Here is a 17,067-nt window from a genome sequence, read left to right as displayed (position 1 = left end):
AAAACTATGAAGATGGACAAAAAATACAAATGCCATATTTCCACAAACAATACATAAATCATGTTTACATTTTGAAACTTATAAACAAATCTTTTTAGTAAACTTAAAGAATGAATTTTCACATGAATTAAGCTTAATTACAAGTTACAGCGCTTATTTAAATAAAAATAATGACATTTTCCCGTTTGTTTTAAATGAAATGAACCACTTGTTTTACAATAAATAAAACCATTAGTCTCCTCCTACCTCCTTCCGCTTCCAAGGGCGCTAAGTTTGCTCCGCTAGTTAGCTTAGCTTCCACACACAGCTCGGAGTGACTCTCCTTAAATGTGACATATAAACAACGCAAACACGAGGCACAATAAAATAACCTCTCACAAATGTTCACACAGAATATGAGAAATATATCTTTGTCAGCATGTTTTACCAGTCCTGGAGTAACGTGAGTATGCTGTTGAAGTCAGACAGAACGGCAGCAGGAAGTCAAGTATCAGCAATAAAGGAAGTAACAGAATAAGAGTGGGCTCTTCAAAATAAAGGCACAAAAACGTAACATGCCAGAACTGCAATTATCTCCTGAACAAAATTTGCTGCCATTTACACTCCCACCAAATCCTGATACAAGGAATGAACAAAATACACAAAGAGCCAATGAAATGTACAGGATTTTTCTTGACTGTGATAAATGAGTAACTTCACATTTAACTATCAGTGGTATGTGAACTGTACTGTAATCGTACACGATAAACAATTGTCAGTCTGTTTGTTCTGATCAATTCTCAAGGAGAAGCACTAATTTTTGGATTGGTCTCTCAGTAACTGAAGGTTTAGAGGGGGGATCTTGTTTTCTTTGAGGCTTTCGCTCTCCGACTTGTACTTTGACTCGACGGACTAAGCTATCTCTGTCTTGAACAGTCTCCACCACTCGTCCTAGTTGCCAATGATTTCTCGGGAGGTTGTCGTCTTTAATGATGACAATGTCGTTGACTCTGAGGTTGTGCTGAGGTAAGTGCCATTTCTGTCTTGTGGATATGTTGAGCAAATATTCCTTTTTCCAGCGACCCCAGAATTGTTCGATGAGGTATTGAACTCTTCTCCATCTCTTTGTAGCGTACAAATCCTCCTTCACAAATTCTCCCGGGGGAGGAAGAGCAACTTTAGATTTCATCATGATGAGGTGATTCGGTGTTAAAGGTTCCAGGGCCTGTGGATCATTGATTCCATCTACTGTTAATGGGCGGCTGTTCACAATAGCCATAGCTTCATATAGCAGTGTTCTAAGAGAGGCGTCATCAAGGCGACCCGGGCACTGTGCGAAGGTGGCATTCAGTACATTCCTAACGGTTCTGATTTGCCGTTCCCAGACACCGCCTGCATGGCTGGCAGAGGGGGCGTTGAATACAAATTCGCACTGCCTTTCAGTCAGGAAGATTTCCAGTAGTTTGGTGTCACATTGTTTAAGTGCTTCCTTAAACTCATTTCTGGCGCCAATGAAGTTAGAACCTTGGTCGCAGTGTAGTTGTCTGACAGCTCCTCTCAGACTGATAAAGCATCTCAAAGCGTTAATGAATGAGTCTGTCGACAAATCTTCAAGCATCTCGATATGGACAGCTCTAGAGTACAAACATGTGAAGATGAGTCCATATCTTTTGTATTCTTTGCGGGCTTTCTTTACAATAAACGGTCCAAAACAGTCCATGCCGCTGTACGTGAACGGTGCTGAGGCTTCAAGACGTTCTTTAGGGAGTTCAGCCATCCGCTGACTCTGTCGGCCATCGAAGTTTCCTGCAAAGCACACAGGTGCGTATCAACTTGGCAACCAGCTTGCTCCCACCAATGACCCAGAATCCATTGCTCCTAAGCTCCATTTGTGTCTGGCTTTGACCTTGATGGCATATCTTGGCGTGGTAGTGGGACACAATCAGCTTAGATATGTGACTGTTGTTTGGTAAGATGACTGGATGCTTCACTTTGTGACAGAGAGATGATTGTTTTAATCTCCCACCAACACAGAGCAGTCCTTCAGACCAGATGGGATCCAGACTGAAGAGAGAGCTTGAGTTTGGAAGGCATTTTTCACCTTGAAGCATCTTTATCTCTTGGGGGAAGGCTTGCTGCTGTACAATCTTAATCACTTTCTCAGCGGCCTTCTCACACTCCTCGACAGTTACATGTTCACTGTGCTGGTTTTGTTTACACCCCAGCCTCTTGATTCTTGCAACCACCTTTACAAGTCTTGTCCATGAGGAAAACTGACTCAGACGCCTAAGGATGTCGTCGCAGTTATTTGCTTTGGTTGCAAGCACCTGAATTGTCTTGACTTCGGGATCACCCACAAGTAAGTCTGTTGGAGTGCTGGGTGTTAGATGTAATTCACTTTCCCAGAGAAACTTCGGTCCTCGCAGCCAGTTTGTTGAGTGAATATCTGAAGCATGGAGACCTCGGGATGCGTGATCGGCTGGGTTTTCTGAGGTGTCCACATAATACCATTGACTGGGATCACTATTATTTCTAATCAATTGAACACGGTTTGCAACGTATATGTGGAACCTACGAGCATCATTGTTGATGTACCCAATCACAACTTGTGAATCAGTCCAGAAAATTTCTTCATCAATTTTCATGTCAAGCTCACCCTTTAACATGACACTTACTTTTGCAGAAACCACCGCTGCTGCAAGTTCTAGTCTCGGGATACTTGTGACTTTTGAGGGAGCGACCCTTGCTTTCGCTATCACGAGACTGCAATGGACTTCATCTTTGTCATTTTTGTACCTGAGGTAAGAACATGCACCATATCCCACGCAGCTGGCGTCGGAAAAATGGTGTAACTCTACTCTGACAATGTCATGAAAGTCATGTGGGTGGTAACATCTTGGAATTGACACCTCTTTCAACTTCAGAAGACCATTTATCCATTCCTCCCACCGTGGCTTAATATCATCTGGGAGTGGGTCATCCCATCCGATGCCTCTGTGACAAAGGTTTTGAAGGATACGTTTTCCACTTAGGCTGAATGGCGCAATGAATCCAAGTGGATCGTAGAGAGAGGCGACGACAGAAAGACAACCACGACGGGTTGAAGGCTGATCCTTCAAGCTGATGTTAAAGCTGAAAGTGTCATTCTTTATCGACCATTGAATGCCGAGAGCATGTTCTGATGGGGTTGGATCAAAGCCTAGAGGCTCAATGTTTGTTGCTTTTTCAGAGGGGTCTAAGCAAGCGAGCGCTGCTTCTTCATTTGAGTTGAATTTGTGAAGGCGCAAGCCTCCTCTTTTGCACAACTCTTGCGACTCAGTGATCAGTTTCTTGGCCTCATCAATTGATGGGACGCTAACTAACCCATCATCAACATAAAAATGTTTCTCCACAAATATTGATGCTAGGGGATAGCTAGCCTTGTGTTGTCGTGCTAGATGCTTTAAACCAAAATTGGCACATCCTGGAGACGAAGCGGCTCCGAAGAGATGAACCGCCATCCTGTACTCCTGTGGTTCCTTCTCCAAATCTCCGCCTGTCCACCCGAGGAACTTCAGGTAATTCCTGGATTCAGGAGTGACAGAGAATTGATAAAACATTCTTTCAATATCACAGATAATGGCCACGGCTTCTTTCCTGAATCGGCAAAGTACTCCTACCAGAGGATTGATTAGATCAGGCCCAGTTAGCAAAGTGTCGTTTAAAGAAACACCATGGAATTTGGCCGAACAGTCGAAAACGACTCTTAGCTTGTCCGGTTTTCTGGGGTGGTAGATGCCATGATGCGGAAGGTACCACTCTGTTTCTCCCTCTGATGTTGCAGGGGCAGGCTCTGCATCACCCTTGTTAATTGTTTCTTCCATGAATGTTTTGTACTGATCATAGTATTGTTTGTTGGCCTTTAATTTCTTCTTGAGACACTGCAGGCGAACTGTGGCTAGCCTCTTGTTGTTTGGTAGGTTGGGCTGACTGTTGCCTTTGAAAGGGAGTGGCATCTCATAATGCCCGCTCTTCTTCTGTGTGATGTGGTCACTGAGGAACTGTACGAAATGCACATCATCTTGGGACACATATTTATCCTCATAAGTTCTCTCAATAAAGTCTGATTCCAGGGTCTTTAGAACATCTGTCGCTGATGGAACTGGCAGTTCTTTTACTGTTAGCCGATGCACAAAGCTTTGATTTCCTTGTCTGTCTAGGTGGGGGTTTGATGAGCCTATTATACTCCATCCTAGTTCTGATCTCTGTGCGAACGGTTGGTTTTTGTCACCTAAGATGACTTCAAGAGGAGCCAGTGCTGCTGGACAGTCATATCCTATTCGGAGCCCTACATCACAGTCTTGAAGGGGTGGTAACTTATTTGCTAAGTTTCTGAGATGAGGCCACAGTGATGCTGTTTCCTTTGTTGGAACGTAAGACTTGTCCACCGGGATAAAGTCACGGCTGTAGGCCTGGTGGAGTTGGATGCAGCTATCAGAGTAGAGTCCTCTAATCTGTAGATCATGAACACTCTTGCTTGATATGATTGTGTCGATGGCTGTCATAGTACTAAGTTTCAGCTTTACTGGTTGGACATCTACATTCAATTTATCAAGTACATCTTCTAAGACAAATGTTGAGTCACTTTGTGTGTCCAGTATAGCATATGTGAGTATTTCTCTGTGTGGTTCTTGTACTGTAGACACAAAAACTGGGACAATACCTGAGGTAGCAGATGCATGTTGTGTCGATGTGTGGGACATGACCTTGTGTGTTTCATGGCTTGCATGTTCTTCTGTGGAAGTGGAGCTATTCATCATTGCTTCCACAGATCTTAGTTTCCTGTCTTCGTGTAAGCAGGTTGGGTGATGACGATTGCATGTGTTACACGTGTGTCGTCTCCTACAGTCTTTGGTCATATGACCCTTTCTCAAGCATCCAAAACAGAGCCGATTTTCATGGATGAATGCCTTTTTATCCTCAGCACTTTTGGCTGCGAAAGTTGGACACCGTATGATACCATGAGTTTCACTTTTACAGACTGAGCAGGGTGGTTTTGGTTTACTGTTGTTTGTTTCTTGTCTTTCTTGAGCAAAACTCTTTGGTTGTGTATTTGTGTTAAAAGCTTTGGCCTTCTTTGGAGTTCTATCATCTGCAGGTTTGAAATGTATCAACAGTGGAGAAGCAATAGGGTTACAAGCTATTCTTGCCTCTCTGCTCAGGAAATCTGTGAAGCATGCAAGATCCGGATAGCTGCCTGATTTGTCAAGCTCATCTACAACAATTCTACTCCACTTTCGAACAATCCATTCCGGCAGTTTTTTTAGCAACTTGTGGTTTTCCTCACAATCGTTAAGGATAGCTAGTCCTTTGACATGTGGGATTGCCTCATTGCAGCTTTGGAGGAAGTCAGCGAACTCTCGTAGTGCTAGTGGGTCATTTGCGCTGATCTTTGGCCATTTCATGAGCTTATCACGGAAAGCCTTTTGTATAATGAATGGGTTTCCATATCTGTCCTGTAAAACTTTCCATGCTCCGTTGTATGCGCTTTCTGAATCTCGATAAAAGAAACCTTCAACGGCTTTGCGCGCCTCTCCTGCAAGATACATTTTGAGATAAAACATCTTCTCATTTGGTAAGAGGGGTTTTCTGTCTATAAGAGTCATGAATGACATCTTCCAATCTGTAAACCTTAAAGGGTCACCACTGAACGTGGTGGGTTCAGGGACTGGCAAGCGATTCATACTTAATGAGCTAGCAATTGCTTGTGCAAAGCTGACAGACTCCTGGGTCATTGTCATTTCAGGAGCTCTTTGGTGAGGATGGAATGAAGCAGCATCTGGATTTAATTGAGGTTCAGTTTGCATTCTGTAAGAAGTAGTTTTGTTGTCAATTTCTTCATTGTGGTTCTCAAAACATTCAAAACTGTCATATGCTCTCACACGAGCTGCTGCTATAGCGACCTCTTTTCCTGCTTGTAACTGCTGCAGTTTTGCTCTCTCTTGTTCCAACTGTTGTTGCATTTCCACCTCTCTTTGTTTCATTTCTGACAACATTTTTGCCTCTTTAAGTTTCCAGTCACTTTCCAACTTGTGAAGATGTGCTTTCTGTGCCTGAATTTCTTCCATGGCTTTTGATTGCTCCAGCTTAGCAGCAAGCTCTGCTACTGCATCTACTCTACTGCTATGGGTACTGGCTGAGCTGGAATGTTTGCTTGATTCATCTGAGGAATCTGATGAACTTACAGTTTCAGTTTTAGTTTGGCCAAAGACAGACCCATATTCATTTTTGTTTAACGTTTCTCTTACCTTTTCCTTTTCTAGTTGATCGTTATAATCTTTATTAATAGTCGCTAGACGGTTGCTTATGAGACTACAGATTTCCTTTGTTAGCGTAACACAAGCGTCCATTTTGTTGACGATCTCTGCCGTGGTTTTACTGTTATGTAGGATAGGTTCATATTGCTGTCTTACGGCGTCGTGCTTTGTTTCAATATCCTGCTGTAATTTATTGAGGTCTTCTAATGAACATAGGGTTTTTAGTTTTGTCCTTGTTTCCCTTGCTGTTAGCTTCCAAGAATTATAGGCCTTGTTAAATGTTTTTTCACGTTTTTTGGTGTCCTCGTCATGCATTTCTTGGCCTTTCTCTGTTAATTTTCTCTCACGTGAGCTAAACCTACTCAGTGGCCTAGTGGTTAGAGTGTCCGCCCTGAGATCGGTAGGTTGGGAGTTCAAATCCCGGCCGAGTCATACCAAAGACTATAAAAATGGGACCCATTACCTCCCTGCTTGGCACTCAGCATCAAGGGTTGGAATTGGGGGTTAAATCACCAAAATTATTCCCGGGCGCAGCCACCGCTGCTGCCCACTGCTCCCCTCACCTCCCAGGGGGTGATCAAGGGTGATGGGTCAAATGCAGAGAATAATTTCGCCACACCTAGTGTGTGTGTGACAATCATTGGTACTTTAACTTTAACTTTAACTTAAACCTGACTGGTGTATATGTAGGATTCTCTGCTTCTTCTGTTGGGAGTGACATTATATTTGCTTGTGCAACTGCTTTAAGTCTTGCGTGGCTTTTGATTGTCCTATGCCTAAATTCACTTATAAGCTGTAGTTATCTTTTACCACAGAGTAATACTTATATCAAGCATTTGCATATTATGGACATTCAAAGGATTTTCAACATAAAACAGTAACAACAAAGTATGTCATAAATGAGCGCTCTAACCATTAATAGCTAAAGTGCTTCACCCTTTAAACCTTTATCGCAACAGACATGTCACAAATTACCTTTTAAAGACATATACCAATTGTCTTAAAACATTCACCCATTTCAGAATTGTTACGTGTTGCTCACAAATTATTTTGACCTCAAAATATGATGTTAGTATTTAAGACACTTCAGATACGCTGTAAGCTTGTAACGTGTGTGTAAATAGTCTCCTTTGCTCCTTGGCACCCAATGTTGTACCTTTAGCGTGCTGTCCTTTTAATCTTGCCTGTGCAGGATGTGGGTGCAAATGGAGTCAGTTGGCTGGTAACAGGTTGGTAGCTGGATCTCGGATGAGATGGCGTCAGCTTCTCTGCAGGGATGGCAGGTCTGTTGCAGCCAGAAGTTGTCACTGGTTGCAGCCGGGGAGTTTTCACTGTAGCGGCCCACTTGGATTAATGACACAAGATGCAGAGAGCTTCGACTGGTGCAACTTTAATTCTCTCCTCCTCTTCTCCTCACAATTTTGACACCGTGAAAACTATGAAGATGGACAAAAAATACAAATGCCATATTTCCACAAACAATACATAAATCATGTTTACATTTTCAAACTTATAAACAAATCTTTTTAGTAAACTTAAAGAATGAATTTTCACATGAATTAAGCTTAATTACAAGTTACAACGCTTATTTAAATAAAAATAATGACATTTTCCCGTTTGTTTTAAATGAAATGAACCACTTGTTTTACAATAAATAAAACCATTAGTCTCCTCCTACCTCTTTCCGCTTCCAAGGGCGCTAAGTTTGCTCCGCTAGTTAGCTTAGCTTCCACACACAGCTCGGAGTGACTCTCCTTAAATGTGACATATAAACAACGCAAACACGAGGCACAATAAAATAACCTCTCACAAATGTTCACACAGAATATGAGAAATATATCTTTGTCAGCATGTTTTACCAGTCCTGGAGTAACGTGAGTATGCTGTTGAAGTCAGACAGAACGGCAGCAGGAAGTCAAGTATCAGCAATAAAGGAAGTAACAGAATAAGAGTGGGCTCTTCAAAATAAAGGCACAAAAACGTAACATGCCAGAACTGCAATTATCTCCTGAACAAAATTTGCTGCCATTTACAGTGTTTGATGAGCATTCCTCAACTTTATCAGTATTTATTGCCACCTTTCCCAACTTCTTTGTCACGTGTTGCTGGCATCAAATTCTAAAGTTAATGATTATTTGCAAAAAAAAAAAATGTTTATCAGTTTGAACATCAATATGTTGTCTTTGTAGCATATTCAACTGAATATGGGTTGAAAATAATTTGCAAATCATTGTATTCCGTTTATATTTACATCTAACACATATTCCCAACTCATATGGAAACAGGGTTTGTACAAAGCAATTAGCTACCTGCTGCCACCTACTGATATGGAAGAGTATTACACGGTTACTCAACAACAACACATAATTTGCAGACAATAATTACTCATTTTCAAAAAATATTTTTAACCCAAATAGGTGAAATTAGGGTCACCACCTTGTGAACAAATGCGAGAGCAAATTGTCGAACAGTTTAAGAACAACATTTCTCAACAAGCTATTGCAAGGAATTTAGGGAGTTCACCATCTAAGGTCTGTTATATCATCAAAAGGTTCAGAGAATCTGGAGAAATCACTGCACGTAGCATTGAATGCCCGTGACCTTGGATCCCTCAGGCGGTACTGCTTCAAAAACCGACATCAGTGTGTAAAGGATATCACCACATGGGCTCAGGAACACTTTAGAAAACCACTGTCAGTAACTACAGTTCGTCGCTACATCTGTAAGTGCAAGTTAAAACTCTACTATGCAAAGTGAAAGCCATTTATCAACAACACCCAGAAACGCCGCTGGCTTCACTGGACCCGAGCTCATCTAAGATGGACTGATGCAAAGTGGAAAAGTGTTCTGTGGTCTGACGAGTCCACATGTCCAATTGTTTTTGGAAACTGTGGATGTCGTGTCCTCCGGAACAAAGACGAAAAGAACCATCTGGATTGTTCTAGGCGCAAAGATCAAAAGCCAGCATCTGTGATGGACTCCTTCTGTTTTTTGGGCACCACCCTCACCCAGGACCTCAAGTGGGAGTCGACCATCAGCTCCCTCATCAAGAAGGCCCAGCAGAGGATGTACTTCCTGCGGCAGCTGAGGAAACTTAAGGTGCCGACCGAGATGCTGGTGCAGATTTACTCAGCCATCATCGAGTCCATCCTGACCTCCTCCATCACCGTGTGGTTCCCCGGCGCCACAGTCCAGGATAAGCATCACCTGCAGCGCATCCTACGTGCTGCTGAGAAGGTGATTGGCTGCAAGCTTCCATCCCTCCAGAAGTTGTTCTCCTCCAGGACCAGGAGGCGTGTGGGTCGGATCATAACTGACTCTTCTCACCCTGGACACACACTATTTTCCCCTCTCCCCTCAGGCAGGAGACTACGGTCCATCCAGACCCACACTTCCCGCCACCTGAACAGTTTTTTTCCCCTCGGCCATCAGGCACATGAACAATAGCTCCTAACAGTAGCTCCTTCAATTCCTTCTAAGTCTATAACAGGATCTGATAGCTCAGTTACAGCTCTTGTTATTATCAAATCTGTGTTATATGTGTTTTATGTTGCACGATTGCACCAAGAAAAATTCCTAGTTTGTGAACCCGTTCTCAAACAATGGCAATAAAACAATTCTGATTCTGATTCTGATTCTGGTGCGCTGCCTGCCCGGACTGCCAGCTGGTCAATCCAGCGGCCATGCCCAGGGCGCCTTTGCGCCCATTACCACTCATAGAGGTCCCGTTTGAGCGGATTCGCATGGACCTCATCGGACCACCGGAGCACACGGGGATATCGTTTTGCGCTAGTCCTGGTGGATTACGCAACTCGTTATCCCGAAGCAGTGCCGCTGCGCTCCATCCCTGCAAAGAGTGTAGCGCAAGCACTGTTTCAGGTCATCTCCCGGGACGGAATCCTGAAAGAGATTCTGACTGACCAGGGCATGTCCTTTATGTCACGCACGATAAAGGAGCTATATGGATTATTGGGGATCAAATCCATTTGGACCAGCGTCTACCACCCGCAGACTGACGGGTTGATGGAGCGGCTGAATAGGACGTTAAAACCATGATCCGTAAGCTCGTGCACGAGGACAAACCGAATTGGCAGGAAGCCGCGCGGGGTTCTGGACCTCATTAAAGAAAGCTGGGAAGAAGGTCCGAGCCCCAGCAAAAATGAAATTCAATACGTCATGGACCTGCGAGCAAAACTCCACACGGTGGGGCACTTCTCACGTGAGAATTTGCTCCGGGCCCAGGAACGCCAACAGCGCTTGTATAATAAAGGGACTCAGCTAAGGAAATTTTCACCGGGAGAAAAAATGCTTGTGTTACTTCCAACGTCCAGCTCGAAATTACTCGCCAGGTGGCAAGGACCCTTTGTGGTCACACAGCAAGTGGGTGATGTGGATTATGAGGTCCGGCGCTCGGTAGAGACACACAGAATTTACCATCTAAACCTCCTGAAGGCATGGAAGGAGGCGGAGCCTGTTTCAATGGTGACGGTGGTCGAGGAGAACGAGGAGTTCAGGTCAGAGATCCCGCGCTCTGCCCCGCCCTCCCCCTTCCTCTGTGATAATCAGCTCAGAAAGCAGATGTTGCCAAGCTGCAGCACCGCTTTACTGATGTGTTCTCCCCTCGGCCCGGCCGCACGGACCTTATCCAGCATCACATTGAGACCAGCCCGGGTGTTACGGTGCGGTTTCGGCCCTGCAGGCTCCCCGAACACAAACGCAAAGTGGTACGTCAGGAATTAAAATCCATGCTGGAGTTGGGGGTAACAGAAGAATCCCACAGTGCGTGTTGCAGCCCCATCGTTCTGGTAGGGAAGAAGGATGGGTCTGTGCGGTTCTGTGTGGATTACCGCAAGGTAAATGAGGTGTCGCGTTTTGACGCCTACCCAATGCCCTGGGTCGACGAGCTCCTGGATCGGCCGGGCACTGCTCGCTTTTTTACGACACTAGATTTGACCAAGGGCTACTGGCAGATTCCCTTGTCGCCAGAGTCCAAGGAAAAAAAACGCCATTTTCCACTCCGGAAGGTTTATACCAATTTGTAACACTTCCGTTTGGCTTGTTCGGTGCGCCCGCCACGTTCCAGCGCCTCATGGACCGGGTGCTGCTCTCTCACGCTGCATACGCGGCCGCCTACCTGGATGACGTCATCATCCAAAGTAGCAGCTGGGAAGAACACATGCGGCGGGTAGGGGCAGTGCTCGAGTCCCTAAAGCAGGCGGGGCTCACCGCCAACCCGGTGAAATGTGCAGTTGGCCAGAGGGAAGTACAGTATTTGGGGTACCACTTGGGAGGAGGGCAGGTGTGCCCACAGGTAGACAAAACAGCGGCAATTGCGGCCTGCCCAACCCCCAAGACGAAAAAAGACGTGAGGCAGTTTTCGGGTCTGGCAGGTTACTACCGGAGGTTTATCCCCAGGTTTGCGGACCTGACCAACCCACTAACTGACCTCACCCAAAAGGGTGCTCCAGATCTGGTCCAGTGGACGGAGCAGTGCCAGCAGGCGTTTGAGAGGGTTAAAAAGGCCCTCTGCGAGGAGCCGGTCCTGCACATGTCTGATTTTTCTCTACCGTTTTGTCTGCAGGCTGACGCGTCGGGCAGAGGACTGGGAGCTGTTTTGTCCCAGCAGGTGGAGGGCGTCGACTGCCCCATCCTATACATCAGCCGGAAGCTCTCCGACCGGGAGCGAGGTACAGCTCAGTGGAGAGGGAGTGCCTCACCATCCGGTGGGCGGTCGAGGCCCTCCGGTACTACCTCCTGGGGCGCTCATTCAGTCTCTGCTTGGACCACAAACACCTCCAGTGGCTCCACCGCATGAAAGATGCCAACGCGTGGATCACCAGTTGGTACGTAGCTTACCAACCCTACAACTTTAGACTGATCCACAGACCGGGGGATAGCTGTGGCTGACTTCCTCTCCCACTACCTCACGTGTCCTGCGGGCCTGCAGCGAAACGGGGTGTGCCAGGACCGGCCTCGAAGTCAGCGACAGGTTCGTAGATGGCCCAGGTGGGCCTTATTATCTAATCACCTGTCGCTCTGTTTAAGCAGCAGCCAGGAGAAGAGACATTGTTGGAGCTGGCGTGAGAGCGAGAGCGTGCCTGTCACCGCGACAAGAGACAATTGCTGAAAAGCAACCCAGAGACTTGATCGAAAATAAAGCTGTATTGAACCTGAACCAGAATATCATGTCGGTGCTTAGTGGTCCAAAGAACCCACTGGGGGGCAACCTCCACAGTAGATTAATAAACCATTTCCTACCGAATGTCCCTCATAATTTTGACTTAATAATACAGTCTATAATGAAACTGTGTACTGCATATGCCAGCAGTCAAATTAGAAGCCTTTGTAAATTGTATACTTACTACTAAAAGAGAAATTGTCTAGTTAAAAAGTTAAAGTTAAAGTAGCAATGATTGTCACACACACACTAGGTGTGGCGAAATTATTCTCTGCATTTGCCCATCACCCTTGATCACCCCCTGGGAGGTGAGAGGAGCAGTGGGCAGCAGCGATGGCTGTGCCCGGGAATCATTTTTGGTGATTTAACCCCCATTTCCAACCCTTAATGCTGAGTGCCAAGCAGGTATGTTTGTTATTTTATTTAATGCGAAAATTGTTCTTTGATTGTAATAAGAAACATATGTTTAATATATAATACGATTTTCTGTTAAAATAAATAAATAAATGATAAATGGGTTATACTTGTATAGCGCTTTTCTACCTTCAAGGTACTCAAAGCGCTTTGACAGTATTTCTACATTCACCCATTCACACACACATTCACACACTGATGGCGGGAACTGCCATGCAAGGCGCTAACCAGCAGCCATCAGGAGCAAGGGGTGAAGTGTCTTGCCCAAGGACACAACGGACGTGACTAGGATGGTAGAAGGTGGGGATTGAACCCCAGTAACCAGCAACCCTCCGATTGCTGGCACGGCCACTCTACCAACTTTGCCATGCCGTCAAAATAAAATAAAAATAAAGTCAATAATGAATTTTTTTGTGGTCCCTTTATTTTGAAAAGTATCGAAATACATTTTGGTACCGGTACTAAAATAATGGTATCAGGACAACCCTATACACTACCATACAGTATAGGTGGGTCTTTACATGAATATCTTAACCTCATAAAAGGTCAATTAGTAAAAAAATACACCAATAGCCTTATTTACTCTAAAAAGTGAACGATTTCTTCAAAATGTGATGCAAAGTTTGGCGGTTAAAACATTTAAAGTGCAGCAATGCCAGCTCATTATCCAGCACAGCTCTTATGGTGTCGAGAAGTGAGTTTTACACAAGATACTCTAACTACTACAGCATACCCACACTAGCTAGCATTCATTATACTTGCCGTGCTGGCTGTAAAATAAGATAAAGCAAGCAAAGATGCTTGTTATGGTATATTTCTGTTGTTAAACACCTTTTCATTCAAAAAAATGCAAAAAAAAACCCAAACAGGATCAAATGCACTCAACCACTCTGATAGTCTTAAAGGATAATTTTATTTAGACAACTTCTGATGCAACCTTTCAAGTCTTAAGTCAAATTCCGAACGCCCGAGTTTAAAGCGAAAATGCAAATGTACAACAGAGCTTAGAGTTGCGACTAATTTGTAACACGCTTTGTACCTTGCCTCTCGGTTATTGCTCGTCTGAGTATGAATATGATTTCCATATTTTTTGCCACACAGGCCGCTAATGGGGAAATACAATTTTAGATTGCCTCTGTGTGTGTGTGTGTGTGTGTGTGTGTGCGTGTGTGCGTGTGTGTGTGTGTGTGTGTGTGTGTGTGTGTGTGTGTGCGTGCGTGTATGTGTGTGTATGTATGTGTGTGTGTGTGTGTGTGTGTGGGTGTGCGTGCGTGCGTGTGTGTGTGTGTGTGTGTGTGTGTGTGTGTGTGTGTGTGTGTGTGTGTGTGTGTGTGTGTGTGTGTGCGTGCGTGTTTGCGTGTGTGTGTGCGTGAGCGCTGTGTTTTTTATTATTAGGTCGCCTTGAACTGATGTTGTTTGATTTGCCCATGAATAAAACCAGATAGTCCAGCATCCTATTAAATGATCACATAAATTCTGCAAGAGCCAAGACTGTAAAAAACCTCCACGTCCCACTTATATATGTACAATGCTGCGGACCGGCAATCAAAAAGCACTTAAAATAAATGCAGGGAAGACAAATTTGACTTTGGCCATAGCAATAGACAGAGTGAGGGGCTCAGTTTGTTGAATTATGATCAGGGAATTTTCTTGGCATTAGACAGCAGATGGTTGAGCTACTGTATATTGATATGACAGGCTGCCATTACTTACATAGATTAAAATGAAAAGAAGATAAATGGCTTATATAATGGAGTAAGATAAGAAGGCTTGGATCAAACATCCTTTGTTAACTCTCTCAAATACTGCAATAAGAAAGAGTCAATGATTAATGTTGCAACACATTTTCCCTTTATGAAAGTTGTCCTTTTTGCTCACGAATCCTCATTTATTTACGAGTGCTTTTCATTCAAAAACTGTGTTTTTGTCACTTTGACTCCCTTTTCAGAAGCAATATTCTGTCAGGAGTCCCAGGGTAAAACGCAACGTCTTCTTTTGTGTGTGTCAAATTCACAAGGGCACACCGAGCAGCAAGCTGCCAACCGTCCAACAAACAACCTGTCTATAATAGTCTGCAAATCTCTCTGGAAGTGTCCTCAAATTTCAGACTTGTCATGGCTGTTTTGGCTTCATAATCCTCTTTGTGTTCCTCATCCTCTCTCTAGAAAAACAATGTTGACACTGTTGTTATTGCTTTCTTTATTTTCACAGCATTGTCATTGGCAAAAATCACACCTATAAACAGTACTGGATATAAAACGTTTCTTAGAGTCACCATAAAAAAGGAAGGGTACATTGTGATACACTTATACATCGGGGGTCTCAAACGTGCGGCCTGAGGGCCATTGCAGCCCACAGGCCCATATTTCGTGGCCCTCTACTTACCTTTATAGTTTAGCGCACAGGTGTGGAACTCAAGGCCCAGCGGCCAGATCTGACCTGCCACATCATTTTATATGGTTCGCAAAAGCCTAGAAATAATAAGCCACAATATAACATTTTACAATCTATCTCTTATTTGACAGAAACGACAATATCTTGTCATACATTTAAATTTGTTATTGTTAAAATGAAAACAAATATTAAAATACTTGCTTTACTTATGATTTCAAAGCACGTTATCCACCAAATTATACACTGTAAAAAGAAAATGTAATTTACAGCAACATTTTTCTGTAAAAAAAAAAGGTGGTACCATTTTTAATTTTACAGTAATACACTAAAACCAACCACCATAGATTTTATAGTAAACAAACAAAAAAAACAACCCTGGCAGGCCACCACCATAAAAAATGTTTTGTTTATATTATTAAGCTGGAAAAAAAAAAAACCTTAAATTTTACAATACAATTCTGGCGACTGTACTGCCAGTTTTTATTTCATAATATACAGCTATTTTTCCCCACAGTAAACATAAAAAAAATATACAGTAATCAATAGCATAGGCAATTGTGTAACAATATCATTATGCAAACCCTTATACAATTATATGAATATGCGATGTCCCTCAATGAACACCCCTGGTTTAAGTGTAATTGCGGCCTGCACACCCTGGGCGGCTAATAGTTAAATATATTATAGCAATCTTGAATTGTCCAAACACAAAAATTACAGTGAAACAAACACACATTGTGGTTAGAGTGTCCGCCCTGAGATCGGTAGGTTGTGAGTTCAAACCCCGGCCGAGTCATATCAAAGACTATAAAAATGGGACCCCTTACCTCCTTGCTTGACACTCAGCATCAAGGGTTGGAATTGGGGGTTAAATCACCAAAAATGATTCCTGGGCACGGCCACTGCTGCTGCTCACTGCTCTCCTCACCTCCCAGGGGGTGATCAAGGGTTATGGGTCAAATGCAAAGAATAATTTTGCCACACCTAGTGTGTGTGTGACAATCATTGGTACTTTAACTTTAACATTGGGCACCGCAAAAAGCAAGCAAAAATGTCTCTAACCTTCTCCTGTGGAATTCAACAGTGTGAAAATATAACATTTTTACATTAAATTTTTATTTTATAAACATTAAGGCCTGTCATAGCTCTGGGTCACCCTAGCTGCTGGTTCGAAGTAGAACACAATAGTGAATATTTTGTGCAGCCCAGCATCACCCTGACTCTACCTCCAGTGGCCACCAGGGAAATTGAGCTTGAGACCCCTGTTCGACACAAAACTAATTAATGCTGTCAGCAAAAGGAGCTTCAACAATCACATGTGTGTATTTATTTATTTAAAATTTAAATTTAAAAACATCTTTAAATATTATTTTTTTTCAAAAAGACTATATTGGTTACGGTATTTGACAATTTTTCTATACACTGTACAAAAATGTCAGTAAATTTTACAGTAAAAGACTGGCTGCTAATTTTACCGTAAGTGTTAGCGTTTTTCAATTTATAGTAATGCACTATAATAGCAATAACCACAGATTTTATGGTAAAAAAAAAAGAGGCAGAATTTTACCGTAAAAATAAAAGTGCTACTGTTTTTCCATTTACAGTAATGGACTGTAAAAAACAATGTAGATTTCACAGTAAAATGAATAGCTCAGTCACCAGTATTTTATTAAAAGACATAGTGGTACCAGTATTTTGTTTACAGTAATACGCAGAGAAAAAACAATGGCCGTACATTTCATGGATGAAATAAAATGGAAGCTCACTCACCAGAATTTTTCCGCAAAAATAAAATTGAGACCGTTT

This window comes from Nerophis lumbriciformis, linkage group LG07 (assembly GCF_033978685.3).
Source record: "Nerophis lumbriciformis linkage group LG07, RoL_Nlum_v2.1, whole genome shotgun sequence".
NCBI lineage: Eukaryota > Metazoa > Chordata > Actinopteri > Syngnathiformes > Syngnathidae > Nerophis > Nerophis lumbriciformis.
Note: the sequence above shows the minus strand (reverse complement) of the source record.